Source organism: Convolutriloba macropyga, chromosome 3 (assembly GCF_964194025.1).
Source record: "Convolutriloba macropyga chromosome 3, txConMacr16.3, whole genome shotgun sequence".
Classification (NCBI taxonomy): domain Eukaryota; kingdom Metazoa; phylum Xenacoelomorpha; order Acoela; family Convolutidae; genus Convolutriloba; species Convolutriloba macropyga.
Window position 1 is genome coordinate 19,462,905 of NC_134470.1, and position 24,232 is coordinate 19,487,136.

The 24,232-nt window shown below is 38.1% G+C and overlaps 2 protein-coding genes across 3 annotated transcripts in view; one reads left to right on the plus strand and one right to left on the minus strand.

Moving 5' to 3' along the window:
* The window catches only part of LOC142336038 (S-phase kinase-associated protein 1-like), a 42,624-nt gene extending 27,636 nt beyond the window's left edge, over positions 1-14,988 (minus strand). The window contains exon 1 of the mRNA XM_075384530.1: positions 14,972-14,988. The gene's annotated coding sequence lies outside the window, so the exon portion shown is untranslated. The remainder of the gene's footprint in view (positions 1-14,971) is intronic.
* LOC142336036 (uncharacterized) overlaps positions 1-24,232 on the plus strand; it is a 421,548-nt gene that overhangs the window by 7,916 nt on the left and 389,400 nt on the right. The window lies entirely within an intron of this gene.

Here is a 24,232-nt window from a genome sequence, read left to right on the forward strand (position 1 = left end):
ATGGAACTTTACATTGCATGCGCTTAATATTGGCATATTTAATGGGAACCAATCATAGCGAAGGGCAGCGCCATCAATAAGTTTGCCTTTTTCAGTTCAAAATGAAATGTCTTCAATGTTATATCTTTCAGCCAGCTTGACGTTTTTTTCCAATAGCTAGATCTATTGGGCGAAACTCGCTCTTATTCAATTCGCTGTCATTTGTCGTCTTTTTCGACTTGATATAGAGCTCTCTCACTTACGTGTACGAATTGTTGGTGCTTTAGTTCGTCTTCGGGCAGGCATAGTGGTAAAGAAATTGAAAGTTGACCTGATTGCTTGATTTCATTATAAAAAGTCTGATTTACGGATTTTTTGGCAATTCTACTTTATCGGCAACGAAAACATAATCCTGTACTTTTTGTTGTCGGCGGGATTTGTTACTGGACTCGACAGGAGCACATCGTTATTTGATTTCGTACGTTCTTTTGACAGTTTTTCAATATTAATAGTTGTACGCTTCTTCCAGTCGACAAACAATTGCCAACATCTTTGTATTCATCGGCAGATTGATTTTTGTTTAAATCCACTCATACGTTCGTGGACAAATATTGCTTCAAGAAACAAGGAGTCTATGTCCCAATTTCATCGTCTTGCAATGTAGTACAAGTAGTAGTATAGGCTGTAGGAGAATCCACGGGTGGGGACTTTTTGAATAATGTCAAGCAGAATTCTAGTTTGCTAGAGCTCCGTTTGTTGTGTTAATTGGTCCTTAGGTGACTTTTGTTTTCTGCTAAAAAATTTCAAAGTTTGGAATGCCGAGAGAAAGAGAAAGTCATGTAGCTCAATGTATATCAACAAAGAGAGGATTTTTCGAGCCATTAGTCTAATTTTGCAATCAGATCTTGTCCTGCAAAGCCATGCAGTGGAACTGTGTTGTGTTTTCTCGATGTTTCTAACAATAGTTTTGAAAAGATACCAGAACTGGGATAAGTAGGTGATTAAAGGGACTATATAACCAATGTTAGCGTTTAATTTTGAATGTTGCCAGTAATGGAGAAGTTTTTTGAAAAGATTTCTATGAACTTGCCACTTGTTTTGCACAGTTTTCAGTCCATCGCAGGTTGTAACTAATTCCAATGCAAGATCTTTTCAACTAAAGGAGAATTCTATTCACTTGTTGTTTTTCCAGTTCTTCCTCGTCTTAGAGTTTGGAGCAAAAGAGTTTTTGAATTTGCTTTGTTTAATTCAATGTCATTTTGCAGCACAGTTCACCAATATTTTGAAGCCATTCAATTGCTTGTACACAGTTTTTAGTCAGCATATCCGGAGTCGTCTTTGTATCCGAAAAATTTTCCGATTTTATCTTGACTGGCAGATCATTGATGAACACTATGAACAAGAGCGGCCCAATTATAGACACTCGTTGCACACTCGAACTAACCGCTGATGCGTTTGACTTCAATTTTCCTACTCTAACCCTTTGTCCAGCATATGTTACTAAAATTTTGTTATATGAGGCGTCATCATCGGTTACCAGATCTTGCAATAATGAGACAAGGCATCACCATTGAGCAGTTCATTTCCGCCTTTTTGTTACAAGATTTCTTTCAAAGTAGCTGTGAACTTAAAGACTGTCTTGTTTCTTGACAGCGTAAAGAAGATTGCTTTCCAATTGAAAACTTGTTCTAAGACATTCTTCATGAGCTCTTTTTGCACACCTAAATGTTAAGCCAGTGGCGGTTGTTTTCGGGGCAGGCTTCCCTAGAAGCATATGATATGCGGCTCACGCCTGCCAATGGCTTAGAGCTAATGCCTGTAAAGAGTTTCGTATTGCTTTTGTTTCGCTGCTAACGCAGCGAAAGTTCTCGCCTAGCTCTGGGTTCATTATACATAGAGTGTACCTAAGTAAGACCAACTACTCCACTTCTAAGATTCTTTGAATACTTTGAGCAGTGTGACTGCTCGGACTTTAGTGGGTAGGATATGAGTAAGCGCGGCCGTTAATAGGCTTAAAACATATGATTAATTAACGAGTGAAGAATATAAATATGCAGCTTAAATAACAAGCAAGCATCGTTACAACAGAAAGAAACATATACCAATGAGAAGTTATTAAATAGGATATTGAAGTACGGGAAACATATTTGAATAGTTAGACGAATGAAACTAATAGTTTTTTTTATAGAGCAAAGTTTTATCATCAATATGATGATTCAAGCGATTTGTAAATCAATTTTTTGTAGAGCCAATAATTTTTGGGACAAAGATGTTACGCGAATGAAAATTGTGAAAAATTCTGCTTATTAAGTTTCTGCAATTATTTGAAAAGTTATTTGCATTTGAGTCCTGATCATTCAAACCAGTGATTACTGTCAATGGCAATAACATGATCTGGATATATTAAATTTTAATTAGCAGACATTGTTTACGAAGTTTATCACAATACTTAAGCTAATAATAAGGTCAAAGACGAGAATTTTCTGCATCCAGGACGTTGGCTGACATGCATTCCCCGCGTTAGAGTTCATAGATGACCAAAGTCAAAACTGTTCCAAAACTACGAAAACAACATTGTTAGAAAGGCAAATCTAACTGACCAGTAATTGATTTTCATGATTGACCATTAAAATAATTGATTGATCCTCTCTTTGTCTAGCCAATTATTTTCAATTATTTTATCAAATCCCTGTGAACGAGGCTGGTAGAGGGCAGCACCCAGTTCTTAGTTGTGCATTCGGATACTTGTGTTCTGCCTGGCAGTGTTTATTCCGTTCTTGATGTTCCAAAGGCGATCCTTGCAGTGAATACTGGAAAAAAAAACATTTCCAACAACTTCCAAATACGACCAATATAATTATCAATTAGATTAGTTAGTGTAGAGTTTCCAAAGCCGAAATATCCTCGCGCGTAATCGTTTTTGATTTTTTTTGGCTTGCAGAGTTTTATCATCTGTTTGAACATTTGTGTATTATGAGGACTGCACTGTTATTCGGCTACCATTCTCAGGCATCAAATCAACAAATTGAAGTAGTAGTAAAAGACTTGGGATCTTTTCCGTTTGAGCCCCCCAGCTTAGTGGGCGCATATTATTTGCAACCCCCAGACGCACGTGCAATATTTTTACATAGTGATTTACTATGTAATTGTTGTTGTTGTTGTTGTTGGGGATTTACAGTTTTCACTGAGGGGATTTTCGTCCCAGTCGTCGTCTTAGAAAATTGTCCTATTATTTCTGCAGATCTGACAGTCACAGCATAGATGCCAGCTACAGATGTTATTTTCGTCGAATCGCTCGTTTACAAACTTCCACATGAAATTTAAAACTCGATTTTTAAGGCCTTTTTTCGTATTAAATTCAATGTATTTTTCTATTCGATTTGCTAGTCTGCATGTACGGAAAAAGAAATCACTTCTAGCCTTTCAGTTCTGGTTTTCGGGAGCTTGAATAATTCATTTGTTCTCCCTTTTTCTGAATTTTGTTTCAGCATTGGTAAAAAGCTATCTTCTGTCAATTTCGATAAAAGTAGAATGTCATTTAGTTGCATGAACATTGGTAGTGGTAGTATGTTAAGAAGTCTCAGTTGATTTGGATGCGGCATGACTTTTTGTCCAAGGATCCATTTGACTACTTTCTTTTGAAATCTTTCAAGCTGTTGTAGCTCACCTCGGTTCGGATTTATACATGCAGAGCCATATAAGAGTACTGGCAAAATTAGTGACTTGTAGAGTCCGAGCTTGATCTCTTGTCTTAGTTGAAGAGCTATGTTTCGTCGAAGTAGGTAGCGTACTTTGTTCGCTTTTTTCAGTCGTTCTTCGATGTGTGTCTTCCACGTCAGGTCATGGGAAACATAGATGCCGAGATCTTTGATGACTTTGGATGACTCTAGTTTAGTGCCCATAAGCTCGTATTTGTGTTTGACCTCTTATGCTCAGCTTTGCACATTTGTCCATGGCTAATTTCTTTTTGTTTTCGTTTACCCACTGTTCAATACCATTGAGATCGTTTTGAACTTGCCAAAACGTTTTCTTCACTGCAAGAATTTTTAGGTCATCCGCGAAGATAAATGGGTCAGAGAAAACTAACACATCAGGTAGGTCATTGATGAATATGCAAAACAGGAGTGGTCCGAGAAGAGAACCTTGGGGTACCCCACTTGTTACATCTAAAGTTTCCGATCTTGTGTTGTCTACCCGAACGAATTGTTTCCTATTGTCTAAGTAGTCAATGATGATTTCTAATAGGCAACCTCCCACTCCAATATTTGCAACTTTTTGTACAAGCTCAAAATGCGGCACTTTTTCGAAAGCTTTGGAGAAATCTGTGTAGAATGCTACAATTTCGGTGCTTGATTCGTTATCGAGTGCGTCGTGAATTGATTTCAAGAAGGATAGCATATTTGTATTAACTGAGCGTTTTTTAACAAATCCATGGCACGTGCTCTGTAACTGGGGGGCGCATAACGTATTGGGGGGGCACAAACGGAAAAGATCCAAGACTTGAATAGTACACAGCAGAAAAGATTATTGGCCAATAGGTTTTTGTGATAAACGGAACGTTATGACTAAGATTGCTGCGCTGAGATAACCTCAAGAAATAGCATAGACCAAGTCTCTAAATGATGTGCTTGGACGACTGAGGATAGCTATTATTGGTAATAAGCAAATCAATTTTTGTTGAAGGGATAAGATATTTCTCATTTAATTCATAATTAAAATTTAATTAAAAAAGGCGTATAATACTCCAAGTACACAGAACAGCGATCCACCACTACGAAACTTCGAAGCAGCGTATTGAGATTTAGCGCAATGAACGCACTGTTCGGATCTTTTCCGTTTGCGCCCCCAGCTTAGTGGGCGCATATTATTTGCACCCCCCCCCCCCCAGACGCACGTGCAATATTTTTACATAATGATATACTATGTAATGGCATGTGCTCTGTAACTGGGGGGCGCATAACGTACTGGGGGGCACAAACGGAAAAGATTCCACTGTTCTTTAAAATTGCATCAAAATTGTAGGCTCTGGGATCTGCGTCAAAGAGTTGAAGTAACACTGTAAAAAATAGGTGTCTAGCCCGTCCTCTTGCACAACACTAATGGTATTATCAACCCAGCTATGTTTTTTTTCACAACGGCAGCCCCTGAGACAGATATTCACGCTGCTTAGGAGAGCGAAATTTATCTTTGTTCAAAAGTATGTTATTGCGTCCGATTCTGTGTCGTGTTCTTTTTTGTTGCTAGTTTCATAGTGCGTGTTGCGGACGGCGGCATAGCAGGAAAGCACGAGTGGAACAAGGTGACAAAAGTTTATGATAAATCTTAGACTAATTAAAGATTAAATAGATTATTAAAATGAATACGCGGGGCAGCCATGGTGGCCCCCAGTCTCATTGGTTTCTGGAAAAGCTTATCACGAGGATATAGCAATTATCTCTAACGATATCTTTGGGTGGACCTACTGTCAGGACGTCCTACCTCGAAACTGTAGTGAACACCCTTCCGCAACCAGCTTAGTTCCTCTCAATTTATATTATATCATTTGTATCTTTCATCTCTCTATCCGTATGATCAAAATAGTTCCGGCAAGTTCCTTTTATTATCCTATCAACAAGTTAAAACCATCAGAACAAGAGAAACTTTCTGACATTGATTACTCTTTCCCTGGCCTTAACCTAGACCCAATCACATCAAACTATTGTTACGATTATCTTACATCTGCTCCTTTGAGAAACCGAAACATTATTCTTTGGAACGATCTTATGAATAATACTCTAACCTCTCAACCCAGGAAGAAAAACACCCCTCAAACGGTTGACGAATTGATCGAAACCTTGAAGACTATCCCAACCTCTTTTGTGTTGTCACCTGCCAACGCGAAGGAGCGCCTTATATCTTTGACAAACTTGTAAAGGCTCTAAAGTGTTACGTAATCGACGTGACAAAGCACATCATTAGTGCCTCCGAACAAACCGACGAGTTGGTATTAGCAGAATACCGAGAGCTCCATCAACACCCAGACGTGGAACTGCGAAGCCTGGCATCAGTACTACACTACAACACTGACATCAAGCGAATCTTCAAGACACGTGGTACGAAGCGACGATCGGCGGGTGAACGACGGGAAGCCAAACGAAGAAAACTCTAGATCAGGTAGGCGTGCTTATTGAGTCTTTGGCTCTGAGCCCCTACTAGTTCTTGTTCATTTAATAAACTGTTAATCTTCTAAGGCGCGCTTATTGAGTCTCTGGCTCTGAGCCCCTGGAAGATGTTTAAACACAATACCCGCCATCGAATGAAGTTAATCTCCGATTGTTGCTCTACATGTGCCGAGAAAATTCTGAAAAATGAAAGCTCTTTTGACTGCTTCTTTTGTGGACGTCGAATGCACCTAACAGAGAACTGCACAGGCCTAAGTGAAACGGCAATGAAAGGAGTCTTTGCCCTCGGTAAAAACGCCCTACTGCTTTGTAACGCTTGCGTTGAAGATAAACGCCAAGAAAAGATTGGATATGCACTTCAAGAGCACGCGACGGTAAAAGAGCACCAGGAAAACCAAATGAAAAACCTTGAGAGCGAAATGACTGACCTCAGGAAAGCTGTCTCTGAGATCAAGTCGTTCCTCACAAGCAAGCCCCAGATAGAAGCAGTCCCCACTGTTGTACCAACTCCAAAACCTGAACCACCAGCGAAACCTGTTGAAGAGATTGACGGCATACGAATACGTGGAATCCCTGAATCAAACGAAAAAGAAGCTAGACTACGTCAGGAACATGATCTTGCCCAGGTTCAGAAGTTACTGGCGCACGTCGAGGTCAATGTGGATATTGGAGATATGATACGGCTGGGGCGGCACGAGGAGGGCAAAACTAGAACAATACTTTTGAAGATTCCGAATGCCTATCAACGACGAATGATTTTACTTTCTGCGAGAAAACTGAAAACCTTTGGCGAACCTGTGTTTTTGAGTCCACAACTAACAAAAGAAGAAGCTGATTGTGAAAACCAAGCTTTAATGCGAAGACGTGAACTAATCAATGATGGCACCGAACCAAAGAATCTTCGAGTTCGTGACGGAAATTTGTTCATCCGGCGAGGCACAAAATGGGTCAGGGAGAAAACACCCGAAGTCCACGGGTCCTTTTGACTAACCACCTTCCTCAACATTCTTATCTACAATGCCAGAAGTATACTCGAATATGACCGACGAACCTCTTTCTCCAATGCCATAACAGTAACAAATCATTACCAAATCATTTGCCTTACAGAAACGTGGCTTACCGAAAGTGTCAAAGACAGTGCATCCTTCCTCGCCAACTTTACAATACACCGAAAAGACCGACCAAGTGCAAAGGGGTAACAAAACACGGTGGTGCACTCATAGCTGTTGCTCGAAACATTCCAAATTGTGAAAATGTCTCAAGCTTCAAAGAATGTGTTGTTATCCGGTTGCTGATGAACAAACCTATCATAATCTGCTGTCTTTACAGCGCGCCGCGCAGCAGTCATTACACATGGTCGGTTGCTGACTTCGCACAACTTTTGACCTTTCTGAGGTCCAAGCAATATGAATATGGAGCTGTCTGTTCAAACATTGCTGGGGATATAAATCTGACCTGTACCCACTGGCCTTCGATGACCTCGACTTCGTCCGACGAGCAGATAATACTGAACGAGCTCTACGACCTAAACTTTCAACAACTAATTCGATCTCAAGATGGAAAGTCGTTGGAAACATTCCTATGCAACAAACCCCAGACTGTTTCAAGCATTGTTCATGACCATCATTTTAGAAGCATGTTCAGAAGCGATCAAATGCCGTTTCACGCCCAGGTCTTCTTTTCATCAAGCTATCACACTCACAACCACCAAAACCAAGGCAGAAGCTCGACTTGAAGCCTTTGCATATAAGAAAGCTAATTGGAATGAGTTTATTCCTCAGCATCCTTTTCTTCCTTAATGTCTGAGCAACGTAGACTTCATGTTAGATCTTTGGTTCCAATGGCTTTATGAAATCCTCTAAGATTTCTTACCTATCATCACAAAACACAGATCTGAACTCGCGCCCTGGGTCAGTCATGGATCGTCTCACCATATCAAAAAATTGAATACTCTTCAACTAAAGCAGCAACGGAAACCAACGCCCACAACTAAACTCAAAATCGAGCATGTGCAAACTATTCTTGCTCTAGCACTTCAACACGACCAACAAGAGCATGAACTTCGACTCTTCCAAGATAGCAAGTTTACTGACATACAACGCTATCTCAAGTCTGTCACCAAATCAAGTTCTGTGCCCGCCGAAATTTTCCTGAATCACCAAACACCTACTACTGACGTTGCTAAAGCCGACCTGTTTAACGACTACTTCCAGTCAGTGTTCACACAGATGCCTTACAGAGTCAAAACAGACAACAAGAACGTTGTAATTCAGTTGAGCCACGTCTACTTCACCACCGAAGAAATCCAGAGCTCACTGCTGCAACTTGATGTAAACAAAGCCAAGGGACCAAACAGGATAGGGAATGCGCACTTAAAAAACCTTCACAAATCATTGCCAAAATCGTTTTGTCTGCTCTTCAATTTAATAGCTTGCAAAGCTCATTTCCCAACTAAATGGAAAGTAGCTGAAATTGCACCAATCTATAAAGATGGTGACAAACAGGACGCCTCTAACTACAGACCAATCAGCCTTCTGTCTGCAGTGTCGAAATTGCTAGAAACGCTCATCTTCAACAAACTGATTCCAGTAGTCTACGCAACCTTAAACCCCGCACAGCATGGTTTTCAGCCTAAGCGATCGACAAGAACAAATCTAATAGAGTACTTGCATGAGATCTTCACCTGCCTGGATTCCAACCCTTCCTACCTCACGACCTTTTATATCGATTTCCAGAAGTCATTTGACAAAGTCTCTCACGATCTACTTTTAGACAAACTATCGGCGCTTGGCATCGGAGGAAACTGCCTAAGTCTGGTTCGAAGCTATCTGTCAAATCGGAAACAAACAGTGCGAATAAATAGTACAACCTCAAAAGAACTTGATGTCTTTAGCGGCGTCCCCCAAGGTTCCATTTTAGGCCCGCTGTTCTTCCTAGTCTTCATAAACGATTTGCCGTCCTGTGTTATATCAAAGGCTTCTGGCTATGCGGATGATTACAAAATTGTAGGGACCAATCCTGTGACGCTCAACATAGATGTCAGAAAACTGTGGAGGTGGTGCGATGATAATCTGATGTCAATGAACCTTACGAAAAGCAAGCTGCTGTGTATTAAAGGCTCTGCCCAAATATCTCAGCCCAATTATACCTTCGAAGCCACTCAATCGATTAAAGATTTGGGCCTCTTTGTTACTGACTCTTTAATCTGGACACTACACGCGAAGAAAAGAACTTAAAAAGCCTTGAATGTATTCCTTCTGCTAAAACCAAACCTTTGCAAGGCAAATTTTGCAACCAGGAAAAATGCATATGTTTGCTACGTCGTGCCAATTGTCAGCTATGGCGCGGCCTTGTGGAAATCATCAAAGGGCGATTTAACTTTACTTGAAAGTGTTCAACGAAAAGCAATGGCCTGGATATTCAAGACCAGCAACAGCGTCCTCTCATACAAGGAAAAACTTCAGAAAATCAACATCTTGCCACTGTCTCTATATCAAGAACTTCATGTCGTGTTATTATTTGCAAAAATGTTATCGGGAAAGTTGATATAGACTGGCAAAGCCATGTCACTCTCGCTGAGGTGGGAACCCGGAGAGCCCAAGTCACTAGAAATTTTATCTGTAAGCAAATGCGGTTGCCGAAGAGTGAGTCAGATTTTTGGTACCGAGCCTGTCACCTTGCAAATGATTATTTCAAATATGATATCCTCCTTTACCGAGAGCACAAGAGCAAACTCCTGGAACTCTACAATCGGTTGTTCATATCCCACTATAACGAATCAGACCCTTGCACTTGGCGTCTCTTGTGTGGCTGCAATAACTGTAGAGACTTGAAGAAACTCATCTTTACGTAAATAACAATAAATTTTGAACAACTCAATAACCGGATTTTATGCGAACCCGTGGATTACTTTATCCTAAATCCTTTGTTATTATTATTATTATTATGTTGTAATAAACATTAAATAGCTTCTTTTCAGTTGAATATGACGAGTGGGGCAGCCGTGTTGGCCCACGTTGATTTCTAATATGAGATAAAAACATCTTCAAATCATTAAAGAACAATTGCTTATTTGTTGCCCATTGTCAAGATCTCTTAAATTGCAAATATCAATATTTTTTCATAATCTCGAGTGCAAGTTCAACACGCAAGAATTTTTTTTACCTCCCCTAGGGGTAAGATCAATCTAAGAGCAAAATTCAATGGATTCATAGATCAATAAAAAAGTTTTTAGAAAAACCTTTTTTTCTGGCCATTCATTCACGTTTTGCAAATGCGAAGCAGAAAGAGAAATGTTAACTTTTGGTCAAAGAACCAATTCTTAACATCAAGGCGAACAAAGAGCTGTACATACTATTGATTTCTGCTCTTTGCGGATACCGAGGGATCTCACAGTTTTTCTATTGCAAAAATCATGTGAGTGACAACTATACAGAGCATCTCATTGGAAAATACCTCTGAGGCATTAAGTAGATTCCGCAGCCGCAAAATTTAACCAAACAATATTCAATCTTCGTAGCGAATACAAGCGCCATGGATGGCCGACAAGCGAGTGGTTGGTCGAGGGGCAGAGTGACCCCTATAGTGGTAAAAGTTGTAAGTCTATCACAATCCGTGACCTGTGTTGTCTGCAATAGATCTAGTTTAGACTTCAATTTTACAAACTACTACAATAGTATCAAGGAATCCAGAAAAACTATTGTTTGGGCTGAACGCTTATTCAATTGTTGGATTGATTCGCTGCACGAGAATTGGAGTGTTACTATAAATTTTTATTGAATTATCGCTTTGAGTTTTGAACCGCAAAATTGGGGTCTAAATAAGTTAGAGTATAGTTCTGGGAAGCCTTCGGCAATTTAAGCTCAGCCTCGGTGGCCAAGAAACCGTAAAACTTTGTGCTCAATATTTGATCGGTGAGGCAACGAATGCCAAAGGTGGTGGTTGGCAATCGTCTGCTACTACGCAGCAGCTTCTCTCAGATACCACCTTGGTCTGGCAAGCTAGATAGGGTGCATTTCCATTAGATTCATCACTTGTCAAATTCAGCAGCGTTGACAGGTGTGCTGCACTTCGATAACCTCTGGAAGTTAATTTCCCGCACCAAATAAAGTAGTAGTAGTAGTAGTAGTAGTAGTAGTAGTAGTAGTAGTAGTAGTAGTAGTAGTAGTAGTAGTAGTAGTAGTAGTAGTAGTAGTAGTAGTAGTAGTAGTAGGGATTTGGCCCTTCGGTGTCGTCGGGCGCGGGGACTGTGTCCCGGTTCTTTGTCCATGGTTGCTGTTAAATTTTCCACGTATCGCTGACTAGTTCGTTGTAACTCGTTTCAAAATGATGCCACAGATAATTGAGTAGTCGACCTTTCAAACCCAATGCATTTCTGAATTGTAAGCTGTGTGGAAGTCTATTCACAAGAGCACAAGTTCTAAAGAAGAAGCTTTGCTGACAAATTTCAAGGCGTGGTTTTGAATGTTCGAATTTCAGTTCGTTTTCACTCCGTAATGAACGTGTGGTGGTCCTCAAGCAGACAAATTGATCAATATTGAAGTTGAAATGACCCGTAAGAATTTTAGAAAGAAAAAGTAAATCCTGTAATTGTAGATATAAAGAGAGCGGTAAGATACGACTGCAATAAAGTAGTTCTCTATAATTGTTATTGCTCGTGCCGTTGATCCATTTCAAACTCTTTTTCTGAACACTTTCAAGTACTTTTGTGTTTGTTACATTAGCAAACCAACAAACACTTCCGTATAATAAAACGGGCAATACCATAGATTTGTACAAGTTTAATTTAATTGACGGAGTTAGGTGTGGTGAGCTTCTTTTTAACATGAAGAGAACTCCGAGCGCTTTGTTCGCAGACTTTTTTATGTGGATGTCCCACTTAAGATCACTTGTTACATAAACTCCTAAATCCTTCTGTACGTGTACTTTTTCGATCCAGGTTCCAGAAAATTTAAAGTGATGCATGGAATTAGACATTGAGATATGAGAGCATTTTTTGACGTTTAAGGGGAGTTTATGTTGTTCACTCCATTTCATCACCCTAGTAAGATCGATCTGACAAACGAGACTGGACTTATTAACTGATATGAATTTAGCGTCGTCGGCACAAAGGAGAGGAATAACAGCTCTGCAACTTTCTGGTAAATCGTTGACGTAGATTACAAAGAAGAGGGATGCCAGAAGAGATCCCTGCGGAACTCCACTTGTAACGTTAACACTTTCAGAAAAATGACCGTTGATTCTAACTCTTTGAGTCCTTCCGATTAGGTAAGATTGCAATAATTTGATAACTTTCCCGCGGACACCAAGATTGAATAGTTTTGTTAAAAGAATACCGTGATCGACATTATCAAACGCTTTATCATAGTCGGTATAAATTATGTCAATATTTTCTTTTGAATCAATTGATTTATAGATAGCTTCTAGGTAAACCAAGAGTTGAACGACGCATGAGCGACCTTTTCGAAAACCGTATTGGGCTTGATGAAATATTGGTTCTAAATGCCGGTAAAGACATATAAACAAACAACGTTCAAAAATTTTAGATGCAATTGACAGAAGAGAAACCTGCCTATAATTCTCTACCTCAGCCTTACCACCTTTTTTGTAGGTGGGAACAACTACTGAGTTTTTCCAGCTACCTGGAAAAACACTCGTTTGTTTTATTTTGTAGAAAATCTGGTTTAGGGATTTACTGACTGCCCTTGAACACCTTTTGTATACAATTGCAGGAATTTCGTCCGGACCTTTAGCTTTGTGAACATCCAAATTTTCGCAGATCTTTTCAATCGTTTGTTGGGAAATATCAAAATCTGTAAATAAGGGTAGCAATGGGGGCGAATTGTTAGGGACGAAGCTGGAAGAAATTTTGAAAATTGAGGCAAAATATTTTGAGAAAAGAGAGCATTGACGAACAGGATCATTAGCAATTTCGTTCTTAAAGGAGACAGAATTTGGAATCGCGGTCGCTTTGAAGTTTCTGTAGTATTTGAAAAGTTTTTCAGTTGATCGGGATGCCGCTAAATTTGATTCATACTCAGCTTTATCTTCTTCAATCAGCGTTTCAGCAATGCCCTCTAGCATTGCTATTTTCTTCATATTGTTTGCATTGTTCCTTCTAGCTGTTTCAAGGCGTTTAATTGCGTTTGACGTCGGCGGTTTAATCCACGGTGATAATTGAGATCGATGCATTGTCCTTTTTGGAACGTTTTCAAATATTATTGGTCTAACCCAATCGTACCACTGTTCAAGCAGAACATTAATGTTACTCCAACAAAAGCCATGAAAAGGTAATTCAGTTATCTGTTTATTCATTTCATCAAATCTAGCTTTACAGAAGCTGTAAACTATCTTTGAATTTGTTTCTCTTAAATATGAGGAGCTTAGGTTTCTGACTCTAACTTTAAGGGCAATTGCATCATGATTCGATAACAGACTGATGTCCAGATTAATTTTCTTGCAGTATATAACTTCTGTTTTTGGGTTTACTAAGATGAGATCCAGAATACCTGATGCTGCAGTAGGGAAATCAATGATTTCCTGAAAGCTGTGAAAGCTAATTAGGTCAACAAACTTCTGTGTATCTGAGTTCTTAGCTGAGTAATACATGATGAAATCGGGGGGGCATAAAAACACACAAGTAAAATATCCCGAGAATTAAAACAGAGAGAACATGCTATCACGCCTCCACAAATATTTGAATAAAGAGGAATTTGTCTAGAGACAAAAGTATTCTTGATAGCAATCAAAACACCTCCGTGTTTTGATGTATTATTATCAGCTTTTCTTTCTGATCGAAAGATTGCGTAATTGGGAAGAAATAGCTCGTTATCGTGAAATGAGCAATGAAGCCAAGTCTCAGTAAGCATGAAGAAGTCTACGCTTTTCAGATTCACGTAGTTAGCAAGTCTGGTGCGTTTATCTCGATTGATTATGCTACGTACTTTGAATACAAACGACTCGAGATATTCCTCGGATTCTTGTTTCACATTTAGTCACCATTGAGATACCTCAATTTCAGTCCCATCATAGTACAGTTTTTGGTTGAAAATTCGAAATTTGTTGCGCAGGTATCCTTCTTCGTTAATCAGTTTGTATCGTTTGATTAGACATTCCTTTTCTTTGATTTGCTCTTCCTTGGTCAGAGACTTGCTAACAAAGATCGTTGTTCCTTTGTCTTGATTATAGTACTTAATTTTGTGAGCGTTTGCAAGCAATTTTCTTACCGTCCAGGAATTGTTGAAAGTCACTAACAGCGATCTTGGTTTAGAACTTGATTTGGTAAACTTACCCAATCGTCTGATATTGGAAACTGTGTTTTCATTTTCTCCAAGAAAATCAATGATTCGCAGAGTCTCTTTAATTTCATGCTGCATAATGTCCGAATATTTTGAATTTGGTTGCGAAGAAAATTCTGGTATACCCGAAATTTTAATTTCCAAACTGGTATCTATCTTTGGGGAACTTTCAGTGTTGACTTTAGGCAATTTGAGTTGGGGAGGAATTATAGAGTGAGTTGACTTAGCTTTCAAGTCTGACAGTGTCGATTTGATTTCCTGTAGACTGTTGTTTATGTCTTCCTTGAATTCCATCTCTGTGGTTGTCTTCAATCTCACAAGCTTCTTCACGGCTTTAGTGCAATCATTGCAAAACCAGAAGACGCCTTCGGTGGACATGTATGTCAACGCTTCAGTTGGAATCTTTGTGCATGTGTGGTGTACCCAGCAACCACATTTGTCACATCCAATAGAATTTGTAGTTTCATCAATTGTTGACGAGCAATGAGGACATGTTAAGTCTGAACCACTACTGGTTGACTTTGTCCTTGTCATACTATTTAATAAGTTTAATAAAATCAAACCGAAAATCAAACCGAAAATCAAACCGAAAGTAGTGTCATTGTCTGATCAATCACTAGCTTGCCACACAAACCACTCAATTACTATTATGCAATAACTACCGTCCGTGAAGGTGAATATCACCTCACGGATTGCGAGCGTTGATAAGTAGTGAAAAGAAACGCTCGCCTTTTTTCGCTGGTCAGTTGGTTAGTGATGCAGACTGGTCCAAAATTCTCAGGCACTGAAAAGAATTAACCCGTAAAAACTGTCCATTTAGATAACTGGCTCCACAGTCGAAATCGACGGAGATTTCTACATCTAAGTCAGGAACATTTTTTGAGAGCAGCAAACGCAATTTCAGTTACAGCACAGCTCGGTACAAAACTGATCTTAAATAATTAACACCTATGTATATGCGCCCTCGGCTTTGAGCTCTAATTGCCTTAGGCTTCCATGAAATATACTCTAACATATACTTAGAGAGTTCACCTTAGGTAATTTGTATGTCTTAGATTGATTGTTGCTTGCCATGAGTCTTCTAAAAAGGTCACACCAATTTTCCAAGCAATTGAAAAGTGGATCACATCGATTCTTTTTTACTGTAAATTCATCACTTCAATCCATCAGTCATTAAATTAAACACAACTGACAAAAAGACAAATCAGAAGATCTGTGAAAGTTCATAATCATCCAATAGTTTCTAGCACTGTTCATCTTGTGGAGACGCAATGCGCGTGAAAACACGAAGCGTTTAGCCCTTCAAACAGGGCATCAATTTAGGTGAGTTTTATCACTTTAGGTCAATTGAGTCAAAACAATTTATTCATTTATCCCGATTTTGTAACAATAAAAAACATGACATCTTGACACGGAAGACATCTGAGAAAATCAAACCGAAAACGAAATCAAAAATATAGAAAAATTGTCTCCCACTCAAAACGTTACAATTTAATTGTAATCTCTAAACCCAATAGTAAACCAAAAATTGCGATGGTAACCGTGTTAAAAGGTTACACAAATCAAAATCATCACGTTCGAGATAGAGCAGAAGCTGATCTAAATGTTGTCCCTGAATTTTTAATTCATCCTCCGGCCAGTTATCAAATTCAAGACCTGAGACAACAAGAAACTATTATGACAAGAAAACGAGATTGTTAATGCCCAGAGTGAACAATTTCTGGGATTGCAGGCTTATATTGTCATCGTACTTCAAACTTAAAAACTTCAACAAAAAATTATTATAAAACAAGGAGCTGAGTCCAGAAAAAAAATCGAAGAATATTTATCAATTAGATGAAAAAAACGTTTGGATCAAAATCTGTATTAAGCATCTGAACCGCAAAACTGAGACATCGAGTTACATCAACAAGATGGGGAACACGCTGGATTGAGTTGAGTAAAACTCAAAAAGTGAACTGACCAGAATTGTCAATAATTCAAAGCAATTAAACTAAAACTTCTTTAAATTGCTTAAATGTGTCAGTAAATTTCTCTCGTCAACGCAATCGTGAAAGCAAATTACTATGATACTCGTTGCCTTGCTGAAAAATGCCTATTTATGAACATACACAGAGTAACCCATTTTTAAATGCAATTTTACAAATTTGTAGAAAAAACAAGGAGGCAGGCTTGTAAAACTCACAATATGGACACTAATAACGACTTAAAGTTAACCAAAAAGTAAAAACAACAGTTATAAAAAGAATCTGTTATAAGAACTCAATTTTGGTCCCTGCAACATTACAACAGCTTTCCTGAAAGCTGTTGAACGCTGATCGTAGTTCAATAGTTATAATGTGTCTGAAGTCCCTCCCCAATTGTCCCTTCCACCAACTTCTCTTATAACAGATTCTTCAAATCAATGAAAACATAAAAATTACTGGAGAGAATGATTTAATAGGATATAGGAGAAAACTGATAATTTTCTCTCAAATATAACAACAAGGTTAGTCTTTCTAAACACAAGAAAATTTCTACCCTCCGGGATAAGTCCGAAAATATCCCATTTTATGGATCAAAAAAAATTGAACGCAGGAATATCAGAAACACAAATGCAAGCACACTTGTCAAACTTAATAACATCAGTACAAAAATGAGTCACCTGGCAGAAAGATCCAAAAACCATTGAACTAGACGTGTTGCGTGCAAAAACATTCAGCGTGATATAGAAAAATTTTAGAAACATACGTGAAACTCCACCCCTTCTGTCCCTGATGCGATACAAAAAAATTCAATACCCGAGAACGAAAAATGAAAAACGTTTATTTATTTTGTGCAAGCTTCTTCTCAAATTTCCATTAATTAGAAAGCGCCGATATCTATCCGAACTTTAAGTTCAACAAGATAATTCTAACAGAACTTCAGATCAGTAATGTTCAAAAAAACCTAGATTTAAGCCAAATTATTGGGCCACATGGCCTAAGAAATTAACCTCTGAAGCAGCTATCTCTCTCTCTCTCTCTTTCCCTCTCTGAGGGAATACTTCTTAATCTTTCGAACGTTCACAAATAAAGGTATATATCCATTATAGGAGAAAATACGCAAAGCTTTCAATGTATTAAAAGATGGAGACAAAAGCCAAATAAACAGATACCAACCTATAACTCTATCAACCTACCTATCCAAAATATTTTAAATTTTTTTTTGAGTTTATCTACGAAAAAGTTGAAATTCAACTGCATCAATTACAGCTCGACTCTAAAAAAAACAGATCTGCAGCGAATATACAAATTTCTCGAACAACAAGCGATATCTCATCTAGCGGTGCTCTACCTAGCTCTACCAAAATTGGTTTGACTGCGTACCCCACAATGTCTTTAAAAAAGAAAAGAACAGTGATTCCGGAGGCAAGTTACTCAGCTTAATCGAATCTTATCTTAGCCAAAGGAAACAAAATGTCGAAAATATCCGCGGAAAATCTTTAAAAATTGTAATTTTGCCCGGGTCTCTTAACTCAATCCAAGATTTTTATCTCACTGACACTTTAAATGAATAACTGTACTTCGGCTATGCGGACAACTATAGAGCTGTATCTACAGATTACACCATAACAAGCTAATCCTGTTCCAAGTGTTTTATAGTGCTTCTATGTGAAATTCTTAAGACTAAAAAAATGCAAACTAGATGGTTTCAAGGTGGAGTAAAACGGAAGTTTAGTAACATGAGCAGTTTCTCAAAAGGGATCTAGGTTTTATAATAAAATTATTATTCTTGAAGACAAGTAGCAATAAAAAATGCAAGAAGATACTAACGAAAAAAGACAGAAGAATAACAGCTCTCTCTCCAAAATTGGACAAATAAAATAAATGCATACATTGGCTATATGGAGGCAGTAACTGTTTACTGTTCTTCTGCGTCCCACTGTATTAACGCCAAAATATTATTGCAAGAAGTTTAAAAAATGGTAGAAAGAGAATACTAAAAGCATATTACAGCTGCCAAGATTTACTCAAAAACTTTTGTTTTAGTTTTACCAAATTTTTTTTATTGAAATGTCATCTTATGACATCTTTTTGCTCATTTCAATCTCTAGAGGCAACTACAGCATCAATATCAGCAACTTCTTTCAACCAGGTATAGAAGAATACGCGACGAGGCGACCGAAACAATTTGTTTGTCCCAAAGACCCGCCTTAAGAATCCGTATTTGAACGTCTTTTCCAGAACGGCATTTGTTGTCAATATCATTTCAAGGGCAGTTGGGAAAGAAATGCCTAGAATGCCCCAGAAGGATCTGAATTTTTCATACTGGAAACGCTTTGAGAAATACAGAGAGGAGGATTCGTGTACTTGGATAAGAAATCAATTGTTACAAAATTTCTTGATAGCGGTAATATGTACCATCCTCTTGTATTTTATGCAATTTTTACACTGTATTGCAGTTAAAAACGTCGTAGAGCTCTTTTTCTGTACATTTGTACATTTGAAATGAAATCTAAGTTTTAAAAGCTGACCGTACGTTTGTTCGCTATGAAAAGAAGTTTACAGAGTGTATCATATTCATAAATTTACCTAATATCAGAAAATTTGCTTGACTGATTGGAGAGTTTGAGTGCCTTTCTTTGCTTTTTTATAAGTTCTTCTTGTTCTTTTAAAAAACTCAAGCTCATAAAAACTGACAAAATTTTAGATTGTTCTAACAATTTCGGACCTAATACTTGCCTGCTTTTCCCAATTTTGCGAACTGAATTAAAAAACAAACAAAGCAAAGTGTTTTTTAAGTTCGCATTTACTATGTATGTATTGACTTTAATCACTTAATTGATCAACCAATCAGAAGCGAGTAACAATAATTTAAATATTGTTTGTTTTAATTATTATAACCATATTGTTCGAATAGTGTACAGATATTGTTTTTAGAACATTTAGAAGCTATTTCAAAGATCAACTGGCTTTCAAACTGACTGTAAATTCATTCGCCATCAAGTCGAGTCTTCTCTTAACCTTTGTTAGGTAGTGAGAACGGCAAGGTTTAAAAAATGTTGACTTAGCAAGAATAAAATCATTTGATTGAAGCATTACAGGCATCAGTGCGTGATTGAACAGAGATTTTTAGTTTGGATGTCTTTGTACTCAATCAGACTTAGAGGTACAGTCCTTTAAGCAACCGAGCTGCCAGTAGTTTTGAAGAGAATATTAGTCATTTGGAATTACAGTGAAGAACCATTTCAGACTTTATCGAAAATTCAAAGCACTTCAGGGCTTCGGCAGTCGTGTTTTTAGTTGAGACGTGAAAAAAAACTGATTGTTATAAGTCATATAAAAACTCACAACAATAACTGTATTGTTGATTCATACGGAAATGAAAGAGAAGCAAAGTAGAAGTTATGCTGGGCTAATGCATAAACTCTAATGGCCATTCAATTGAACAGGGAACTTGGATAGATTATGTGAAACTTCACACAATTGATGGTGAAAAATCCCTCAAAGTATAACCGGACAAGAATTTAACCAAAAAATTAGAAACGATAAGAACCACAGTAGTGAATTTTTAAAATTCCCTGTAGTGAATTTTTTCACGCATTGAAATTTTTCAAGATAGTGAAATTTTTTAAACTCTAAGCAACTTTAAATTCTGACACTTGGCTTGAGTGAAGGATATGTATGATGAACTTGTATTTCAGCGGTTCTGAACTAACATGGGTTCTGATTCTGTAAATTCGATGATAAACAAATCGAACAAAAATCATCGTCAAAAGATTGAGAAAAGTAAAACTTTGCGAATGAGAAAACTCTAAAGTGATAATGAAAAATTTCCCTAATATAATATGCCAAACAATAGGCAAAGTTTTTATTCTAAACGACAAAAGTCAGGTTTTGAGGCAAGAAATACAGAATGGTTTAGTACTGTCCTGTTCGCAGTTTTAACAGCACGGCTTCTCACAAGTGTAGTATGAAAACAGCGATATAGGTTATTTTCTAAAGCATGTGTAAACAATGAAGTTCTTTAACATGTTTTCAGCAGACCAATAAATTGATACACAAACCAGCTGTTCCCAAATATCTATTCCTATTTGAGAAGACCGAAAAAAAACAATAAAAATTTGGAAAAAGTCTCCAGAATAAGAAAATTTCGGTTTGTTAGGTTTGTTCGGTATTGTCGCTTTCAAAGTTGAGAAAACATTTGGTATGCTTGTTTTTAGACGCTAGAAAGATTAGGTATGTTCGGTTTTAGAAGATTCGGTTTATTCAGTAAACGTTCGTCAAAATGTTAGGTTTAAGACGTAGAAAAAATTTCGGATCCCAACGCCACCGTCGCCAAAATCAAAATGCAGCAGATTTGTTTGAGAAATCGAACTCTCATTTTTTATTGTGAAGTCACATGAGTAAGAGAGCGAGAGGCAAGGTTTTCGAGTGGGAGCTAAGACCATTCTTCGACAAAAAAGAGCTCTTTTCCCAAAAACAAGGACAGGTAAAGTACCCACGAAATAATCGATTTTTCAATCATTCCACTAACCAGTTGATCATTGATAACGTTGAAAGGCATAAGCTTATATTTGAAAAACAATACTGTATGGATGCATCAGTGTGTGTCTTCATATTTACACAATTGGTAAATTGTGCAGTGCTGATACTTTTTGTCTCCTCCTATGTTCGATGGTACTTGATCAATTTATTTTTTGATCTCAAATAATTCGTTGTTTCCCTAATTGTCAATCTTTCATTTTTGTCAAATTTATTTTGAGAGCCTCAACTGCAACTGGAAGCTCAAAAATTTTCAAAAAATTTTTAGATGGAATTTATATTGTTTTTCGGCAATTTCTGATTGAGCACGTTGCCTCGTTTTGTTTCTACAAACCTTTTCTTAATATATCTTTCATTTCGGCAATTTTCCGCCATTCATCATCAATTTTTTTTCTTTAAGAGTCCGAATATAACCTGTAACATATCAAACATATAATCTGTAACTCTCTCAGTTAAGAAGCCAGCACACTTTTAATTAAAAAATAAATCTCTTAACTTTCCGTATATCCGCTTTTCCTTAAACTGGGCTAAGTAAGTGCTGAAAACAGTTACGGGCTTGAAGTTGACATTCTTGATCTCAATTTTGATGGCTTCAATGTGATACTCTTCAGAAAAATTTTTAATGTGTTTTTTATCACAAAAATTTTTTTGCGTGAAGCAGAAAACACACGGGATGCAAGCCATCGAAATAAACCGAAGAGGGAATTCAAACTATTCTCGTCGAATTGAGTCGTGCAAAACTTTTTCTTAGGTTAATAGTTTTAATAGTGCAATTTTCAATTATCATATTAAGCGAACATATTTCATTAGCTGTTTAATTCCAAACGCACGTTTCATTGTGCAAAACATACAGTCCTTGTTCCATGCCCAAACATTTTATTTTATTTTCTATCTACACTAACAGCTAAAATGGCATCTTCATATGAATTATTTGACAAAGTAACTGCCGTTGAAAGTAGCTTCTTATTGAAAGAGTTATTGCTTTTGAAAAAACCGCGTCGAAAACATCCCCACTTCAATCAACTGATACCCAGAACCGATCAAAGCCTATTCTCAGTGGCTCATCATAACTTAGGACAACTTATCTTCATTCTAACCGGACTAGTTATTAGAGTGTTCGTTCCTATAAACAGTTTTACAGACTTCAAAATGAAGACTACACATTACATTTTTCCAATTTTAACTTGGTGGTTGTTGATTTGTTTGTGTTTTGGGGAATCCTTGTCATCAAGGAAATGTCGATCGGATTCTCAACCAAGATTTGATTTCTCTGAAAATGAATTGAAATTGTGTTTTTTCAAGTCTTTGGGAAGGTAACAAGATGGGACAACCCGATCAATAACTTTTGCGAATAAAACTTGGGCTTCGTTGGCATTTTGTAAAACTGAAGAGTTGTTATCATTGGGAGGAGAATTCGTCGATGTCATTGATATAAATTAGTTGACTTCTTCTTCTGATAGCTTAATAAAAACCGACATTTTCATGGCACAGGAGTGCTTAAAATTTACCGTATTTAAAAACACAGCTAGTAGTAGTAGTAGTAGAAGTAGTAGTAGTAGTAGTAGTAGTAGTAGTAGTAGTAGTAGTAGTAGTAGTAGTAGTAGTAGTAGTAGTAGCAGTAGTATTAGTAGTAGTAGTAGTAGTAGTAGTAGTAGTAGTAGTAGTAGTAGTAGTAGTAGTAGTAGTAGTAGTAGTAGTAGTAGTAGTAGTAGTAGTATTAGGAAACGGGCCGAGTTACAGTTGAGGAAGCATAGTAGCGCGAAGGCGCTGTAAGTGTTCACTAATTGCTGCAAAGAAGTACGAAAAGCGTTAAGATCTGACAAAAGACAGTGGCTGAAAGACAAAACTGAAAAAGAAGTGTTTGGGGAGTCAAAACAGTTATGCCGGAAGTGGAGTCCTCATATACGTAAATTAGTTTCAACCACAAGCGAGCCTCTGAAAACAAAAGAAGAAAGGTTGGAACTTTGGACCGAGCACTTTAAGCATCTGTTAAATCCAGCCACGACAAGCGGGAATTCTGTATTGAGCATAGTGGAGGCATCCGAGAGTCTTGAAATAGACCTAAGTCCAATTCGGTTTGATGAAGTTTTATATGCCGTCCGTAAACTGAAAAACGGTAAAGCAAGTGGACCAGACAATATTTCTGCCGAAATGCTAAAGTCGCATAATGGAATCGCTGAATGGCTGTGGGACATTGTCAACAAGTGCTGGACTGAAAAAAATTTTCCACAAGACTGGAAGTTAGCAAAAGTTGTCCCGCTATACAAAAACAAAGGAAAAAGATCTGAGTGTGGGAACTATCGCGGAATTTCACTGCTCTCGGTACCTGGAAAAATTTTTGCATCAATCATCCTGAACAGATGCAAAGATTCACTTGATCAAGTGCTAAGAGAAGATTAATGCGGATTCCGAAAGAGCAGGGGCTGCACTGACCAATTGTTTGCGTTGAGGCAAATACTAGAGAAATGCACGGCCTTCCAATTGGATGTCAGTTTTTGTTTCATTGATTTCCTTGCTGCATTCGATTCGGTGGACCGCGAGATAATGTACAAGATAATGAAACATTACGGGCTCCCACAAAAAGTTGTGAATGTCATCTGCAACAGTTACGAAGGCTTCAAGTGCTGCGTCAATGCAGAGGGCGAGAAGGGCCAGATGTTCGACGTAAAAACTGGTGTCCGCCAGGGCGATGTATGGCCGCCTATTCTCTTTGGCCTTGTGATAAACTATGTGTTGGCTAATTCAGTTCGAGGAGGAATCGACATTGGACGCTGTGTTGCTGATCTTGACCTCGCCGATGATGTTGCCCTATTGGGTGTCTCTGATTCCGAAGTTCAAGCAAATCTACACAGAATTGAATCTTCAGCCGAGGCTGTTGGCCTAAAGATCATTTTTGGGAAGACAAAAATTATGGGTGTTAAATGCGAAAAATCCAAAACCAGTGTACCCATTGCTCAAAAAAACGTTGAAGTTCTTACAGGAAACCACAAAGGCCGTTTTGGAACTCTCATTGAGGCCGAAAACCAATCCCGACTACTCATTGGCAGGGAGGTGCTGGTGGGCAAAGAGAAGAATGGGGGCTGGTTCGAGACACTAGCTGCAGAGAAACTGAGATTGAAAAGTTCAGCAGAGGCTGAGCTTGTGACAGTTAGCAGCGACGAGAGGTCAGTGGTTGCTGATCTAGTGTCTACGGCGAATAACAGATCATTTACGGTCTCTGATGACGAGAGTTGTGTATGTTCAGGTTGTAAACGTCGCTTCGACACTGCAAGAGGCTGCAAAGTGCATG